Source organism: Cyprinus carpio, chromosome B21, assembly GCF_018340385.1.
Source record: "Cyprinus carpio isolate SPL01 chromosome B21, ASM1834038v1, whole genome shotgun sequence".
Lineage (NCBI taxonomy): Eukaryota > Metazoa > Chordata > Actinopteri > Cypriniformes > Cyprinidae > Cyprinus > Cyprinus carpio.
The window spans coordinates 320,306-327,803 of NC_056617.1; the positions used below are offsets into that span (position 1 = coordinate 320,306).

General features: G+C 36.5%; 1 pseudogene; it reads left to right on the forward strand.

The window, feature by feature from the left end:
- The first annotated feature begins 1,213 nt into the window (after window positions 1-1,213).
- Window positions 1,214-3,029, forward strand: LOC109067861 (annotated as a pseudogene).
- The last annotated feature ends 4,469 nt before the right edge of the window (window positions 3,030-7,498 follow it).

The following is a 7,498-nucleotide window of genomic DNA, read 5'->3' on the forward strand; positions in this document are numbered from 1 at the left end:
ACTTATAGCTACTATTGTTATTTTTCTGGGTTTCCACCTTTTCATGTCTCGATCTTCCCTCGGTTTCTTTCAGGATGTCTGGGACATGGTGGCCGTAAGGGTCATTTAACATTCACAGCAGAACGTCCACAGTTAAACTGCGCTGTGTTTTTTCATCGGCGAGCCTAGTGACATCATAGAATCGAGTACAATTCGACGTCAACATCGACTGCAGAGTGAGGGGGATTTCATAAGGTGAAATGTTCTTACATCTTTTCCTGTTTACAAAAGTCATTTTAATAGTTATTACAAGTAACTTATTTTGTTCTAAATATGGACAAAAACAGCTGGTGTGTTTGTGTAAATATATACCTGTTCAAGCTGTGAATGTACACTAAGCCAGGTTAAGTCAGGGGCTAACAAAAGATCACGTGTCGAGTCATTTTAAGGACAGGGCATCCAACAAAACAAGCATGTTTACAATTATCTATCATATTCAATCTATAAACAAATTGAATCAAAAATCTCAGGTTAAGCAAAAGTAATTCCAGACTTATTTCCATCATATATGTCTGCAACACAGCTAAGGAAACTATACTCTAAAATGGTTTGGGTTAAATACAAAAACAGTTGGGTGTTTAGCCTAAATGCTTAAAACCTCAACCTCTCTGGCTGCAGTGTTTAACCCAACTGCTCAAACGTTCGGATTGCAAACGAACGGCCAGTCGCTAAAGTATTATTTGTCTACATAACGTTTATCCTGGGGTGTTGGGTTGTATTTAACGCAGAGGCGATTTTATAAGAGTGTAGTGTGGCTTTTCATAGTCCATGCAAGATTACATGTATGTTTATATAGGTCTGATAAACCCCACATGGGATATTGTGGAAGTTAATGTAGGCTGCTGAATTAATGAAGAAATTTAAGATCATTTATTGGCACTGAAACAAAACTGGCGTGAACTTTACTGACCTGAATCAGGCAGAGTGAACTGAAGGGAAATATGCAAACTGAATCTAACCGAACTAAATGACTTCAACACAGTTAACTTGAAGTACGCTTAAAAAAAAAAAAAAAAAAGGTGTAAGATGTACTTTGAAAGAATTTTCACTTAGAAATTGCTAAGAAATGGTACAAGAAACACCTTGAACTGAAATTTAACATGAAATTTCGAAGTAGAGGGACTTGAATAGTATTTCTTGTAAAACATCATTTTTACAGTATAATGGTGTCTTAATGCAACCACTTTTTGTCTTTAAGGTATTTGATGGCTGGGTGATGAAGGGTGAGAAGTTTCCCAGCACACAGGACCATCCTCTTCCTCTGACGAGGCGTTACTCTGATTACTGCGAGACTGGAGTGACTCGACCAATCGTACGGTCCTCTCAGAATGTCGCCATGAGCTGTTCTTCAGACTCCACCAATCCGGGAGCAGCTTCACAGTAACATTCCGCAAACTCATCAATCCGTTCCGTAAGTGTACAGGAATACAAAAATGACACTGGAAATGATGCATTAATCGTTTCAAATTTTGCCTTTCAGTAGTACTGATGATCTTGAAAACTAATGTCACTAATGTCCAGAAGGTTCAGAGCACGTACACTGTTAGAGGAATGACATATGGCTCATGCAGAAGCCACGCTTGAAGCTTACATGCAAGATGTGATGGTTAACCATCTGTCTCTCTCTCTTTCTCGATCTTTTTGTAGCCTGTAATGTTGTATCTCAGACCCCAGAGGGCAGTTTCACCATGATCATTTTCACCATGAATCATTTCCACAGCACACAGGAACTGCAGTTTTTCCATCATCTATCCAGTGGAGATCCAGATTGGAGAGCTCAGTCTCGGCCAACACAATGATCTCAAGGTGAGCATTTTCAGTCAAGAAATGTAGCATTTACACAAACCAGCCTTCCCAATAAATAATAATAAATAAAATCATAAATATGACTCAATACATTTTATTTACAAATTTCACTATTTCAAAGTGTTTATATGTTTATAAAATGATCTCAAGGGGACACAAATCTGATTTCTGGTCAAGCAACAGTATTTACACAAACCAACCTTCCAAAAATAATAATTAAAAAAAATAAGTTTATAAAATGATCTCAAGGGGACACAAATCTGATTTCTGGTCAAGCAACATATTGTTTATAAGGTTAAAGTACAGCTGAGTTTTTGCAAAATTCTCATCTTAAAAACGTTGAGCAAAAATCTGATTTCTGGTCAAGAGATGAGGAATGTAAAATTAAATAAATATTAGTCACCATTTTCATTATAAGTCTTTCTGTGGTTAACTTGAAGCTGGGTGTCTAGAACAACAAATAGAGATAGAATAGAGTAAAATAGAGTGGTTGTTTAATTAAGAATCTTTAAATTGAGTAAAGCTAATTTGATATCATTCAAAATATATAGTTGATATAAAGACACTGATAAATTATAATGACTTTAAGACTTCTGGTTTATCCATATAGCGGTCCATTCTCGGCTGTGCCGGTTCTGGAGACTTTGTCGAGCTTCTGGGTGGAAACGGCATGGACACGTCAAAGATGTTCCCTATGGCAGATCTCTGTTACTCCTTTAATGGACCAGGTGAGCACTTCCTACTTTATCTGTTGTGCATCATCATTGGTTCCAGCAGCAATTGGTGCTGAGCAATTTAGTGTGCAAAGAAACTCACAAAGCTCTCCATATCTCTTCTTCCCATCAGCTCAAATGAAGGTTGGCTGTGATAACACTGTGGTCAGAATGGTGTCGAGCGGGAAGTTTGTAAACCGAGTTAGTTTTCCATATCGGCTACTGGGCCACCAAGAGCTTCAGCAGATGAAGGGCAACAGCGTTGAAGACGTGTGTTTAAGAGCATAAAACCCTCTCTGTTCCCTGCGCTTGTCCAGGGGGATGCCAAACTTAGTTGAGTTTGAGCCTATGTATATTTTCCTTATTAAAAAATTATTTATTTTTTGCCTCATCTTTTCATTTGACACTTCGGTTCTTTTTATTATCATAAACTTGTAAAATCTGTGGCTGATGTTAAATAAAATATGTACTTGTGTTTGTGCACATCACTGTTTTGTTCAGTATGTTTCATTTTGAAGCACCCAAATAAAAAACTGGAGTCTAAAGAGCGGTACTGCACAAGTATTACAATCCCGTATGTACAAACAAATGTAATTGTCTTTATTTATTTATCTGTATTAAAGAACTTTTGTAATAAAATCAGTAAACCATGAGCAAAGAGAACTCTGGTTACGATAATTTCTAATTTTACACAAGAAAACACTGAGATTTGTTCTAATCTACGCATTTTTGTAAGGTGAAGCAATTAGTTCTGTCACAAATTACTTGGTGAACTGCCATTAAAGGAACAGGTCACATAAAAATTAAAAATCAACGCAAATTAACTCACCTTCATGTCATCCAAGATGTAGATGAGTTTGTTTCTTCGCCAAAACAGATCTGAAGAAATTTAGCATCACATCTCTCACTTACAAGTGGATCATCTGCAGTGAATGGGTGCCGTCAGAATGAGAGTCCAAACAGCTGATAAAAATATGACAATAATCCACAAGTAATCCACAAGTATCTAGTCAAGAATTTAACATCTCGTGAACTGAAAAAGTTCAGTGTTTATAAAAATCAAATCTATTCATTAAGACATTTTTAACTTTAAACCATTGCTTTTGGCAAAAAATTATGAGAATTTTTTGGGTGAAATATTTCTTTAAGACAGAAGAACTTCTGCAAAATGTTAATATGAACACATTGCTTTATATATAATGGAACTGTAATGCTAACTGTTTAGTTGAATCATTAAAACAGTTAAAAGTGTGAATTATATTAGCATGTAATTATCTCACAATATGTATTTTTTTACACAATGTCAGTCATCGTGCTAAAAATGCAATGATTGCCTGAGAACATCAACTTGAATTAGCACTCTAGGAAAGGCTACTAGTATTAGCAACTTTTCTGAGATTGTCTCTGTTATTGAGCCCTCAAGTAAAAAAAAAAAAAAAAAAATCATAATTTAAAAACTCCAATGTTTTGAATAACTTCCAAATTCTACATGACAAGACAAGATACACGACTATCAATTTAATAAGCTCTAGTCAGTTGGACCTCTTCATGAAACCTGCTGACCTGAATCCAATAGACTGCTTAATCACTACTTTTAAATCAACAGATTGATTCATGTTTTATCACCACACTCTCGTACTGCAGATGTTCATCATCATCGCTGACAAACCTGCTCACACCATGACTGCAGAGGAGTTGGGCTTTGCCTTATCCTGTCAAATCTGTCCTATGATGGAGGACGATGTTCAGACACGTCTTTCTTTTGCATGCACCACGCATCACCAAGGTCCCCTCGATGTCTTGACCGTCCCTCAACATGACGTAGGAACTAAAAGAAGTGATTGTGCTTAAAGGAATAGTTCACTCAAAATCATCATTAAATACCTCATACTGCTTTTTAACAATATGTTTTGGTAGTAGTTAAGTGTAAATGTATGTGTGGTAATATATTAAGCATTCACCATAAATATTCTTTTTTTTTGTTCCAGATAATTAAAGTACAGATCACAAAGATGGCTAAAAAATGGTCCTACACTTTTGATAAATACAACTACACATAAAGCACTGCAAACATGAACAGCTAATAAGTAGCAGCATGTAGATTGTGATGCTACACAATTCAACAAGAAAAAACATTTTTATGTAACAGTCGCGAATAGCTATTTTTTTTCAAAATAAGTAACTACTCCGAGGACTTTTCCCATATAACCCAGGTTATCCTTGTTCTATTTCCCACTTTTAACCCACACTTGCAATTTAGAAGCGGGTTGTCTCGCGTTGTAATCTGCGTAATAAACGTTGTTTATGCTTAGGGTAAAGTGTGCGTAAGCATTGTAATAGGCCTACTCTCTAAAATGGCGGAAGACGTAACTCGGGGGAGAAGAATGGTTGACTAAATTATGTTATTTTTGTTTTCTTTGCGCAAAAAAAAGTGTTTTGGACTGTTGAACAGAAACACCCACCCACTGAAATGATAGAGCTTAGAAGTGCCAGGACAATTTTTAATATAACTCCGATTGGATTTGTCTGAAAGAAGAAAATCATATACACCTGCTGGCTTGAAGGTGAGCTAATTTCATTTTTGGGTGAATTAACCCTTTAATTGTCAAACCTGAGTAAATTATGAGAAGTGTGAAATGTGAAGCAAAATAACCCCCCAGATTTTTTTTTTTTTTTTTAAAACCTGTTGTTTAGAATGACCCAGGGTTAGCTAGTTGAAGTGTGAAAAGGCGATTTCGTGGTCACATTTACTATTGTTGCCAAATTTTTCGAGGGCAAAATGTTATTTTGAAATAATGTGCACTCATAAGACAAAGAACATCTGCATGAAGAAAGTAAAGACATTAGGCCTATCTAGATAAAAATCAAACCAAGAATCTCATTTCACAACAAAAACAGCTGTAGGTTTATTTAGTGTATGTTGTGTAAAACATTTGGACAGGATATTTTATGAATGAAGTGTGTGTGTGTGTGTGTGTGTGTGTGTGTGTGTGTGTGTTATTTAAACGACTCGTATTGCGTCTCTGTGGGATTTGATGAGACGGGTCTCCTCACACTTGATTAAAGGTTGGCGCTCACATTATCCCGGTCGGAACCACGTGCTCCAGAGAGAGTTTAGCAGAATAATTGATAACGAACTGAGAATCCCAGCAGGACATGCAAAGAGGTAAGCACAGCTGCGCTACTCCCCTACTGCGCACATCAACGCAGAAATCAGCAAATGGTGGAAATTACACCACCACTGCCACACGTGGGACTGTTAGGGAGAATGAGCAAAAGAGAAAGATGAAAAAAGAGGGAGAGAAGGAGAGCCAAATTGAGGTTGAGGGAGAGAGTTGCATCATGAGATACTTGAGCAAGGGCGAAAATATAGCTGGGTTTGACAACAAAGTGTTGCAAAAACATGTCAAGTGATCAAATCAAGCTGTAAAATAAACACACAGAATCTGAGAGCTTTACTAAACAGATGTCAAGCCAACCAATAGAATTACAGTAATGAGATTTAATTATTAATAATCACTAATTTGCTAACATGTGCAAATTATAATAGGCCTACACTCTTAAAAGGTTCTTCACAGCGATTCCATAGAAGAACCATTTTTGGTTCCACAAAGAACCATTCAATCAAAGGTTTGTTAAAGAACCATTTCTTTCTTTATAATCTGAAGAACCTTCTTTCGCTACAAAGAACCTTTTATGAAACAGAAAGGTTCTTCAGATGTTAAAGGCTCTTTATGGAACCATTTAGACAAAAAGGTTCTTCTGGCATCGTGAAGCACCTTTATTTTTAAGAGAGTAGCCTCTTAAATTATTTCCAGATCTAACTTTTTTTTTTCTGTGAAACACAAAAGGTAGGCTTGCTACTTTTTACATGCAACTACAATGAACTATGATGGAAGGTTTTCAGCTTTAAAAAATAAAAAAAAAAGAACCTTAAAAATAACACACACAACTTATATATATTTTAAAATCAACATTATATTTATTCTATCTACTTTGTTAATGTATGTTAAAGGTCTTACTGTAAAGGATTTGTCTGTACATGTTGGTGCTACACTCCTGACAGAAGGTGAGAGAAAATACCCAAAATGCACTGAAACATGAGCAGCTTATGAGAAATAAAGGATGCTTCTCAAATGGAAGGACGTCTGTGGATGTGTCCTGCTTAGGCTGGCCGAGCTCACGAAAAGCCGTATAAATAGTACGCCAAATAAAGACGAAAACTTGTAGTATTAATACACAAATATAAACTTTGGCATGCATATTATACGCATGTGTGTTTGGCGTGCATATAATACGCTGTTTTTTCCGCGTGCATATGATATATGAAATTTGTTGGCATGCATATGCTATGCATCTACGCCAAAACCCTAAACCTACCCATCGCGTAGTATGCACGCCAAAGTCCATTTTTGCATATCAATATCAAGAGTTTTCGTTTTTATTTGGCATACTATTTATACACACTTTCATGAGATCGGTTAGAGCTGGCCACACACTAGACAATTTTCAAATCTAAACCGGTTTTAAAACCATGGGAGACCACAGACATGAAGACAGTTTTAACCGATTTTTTGCCTTATAATCCACTGAATGTGCACACTAGACAATTCAACCAGACTGCGAGACCACACACTTGATGATTGTAGGAACGATTTCACAGTTACACAAGAATTCTTGGACACTCGTGAGATCAAACGTGACTAGAGATGAAAAAACAAATGGAGAACAATCAACTTTGTCAGCTGGCTCTCCAGGTGTGCGTTTTCGTTTCACAGTAAAAAAACAAAGTATAAAAAAAAGAATGTGGATAATATTTCAGTCCTATTTCACGCCAAGTTTCAGCTATAGAAGCAAGCAACATCTGGTAGTTGATGCTTGCATGTTCTCATTGGCTATCGCAGGGATCACATCAGAGGCAGCCCAAGCAAAAGTCATAA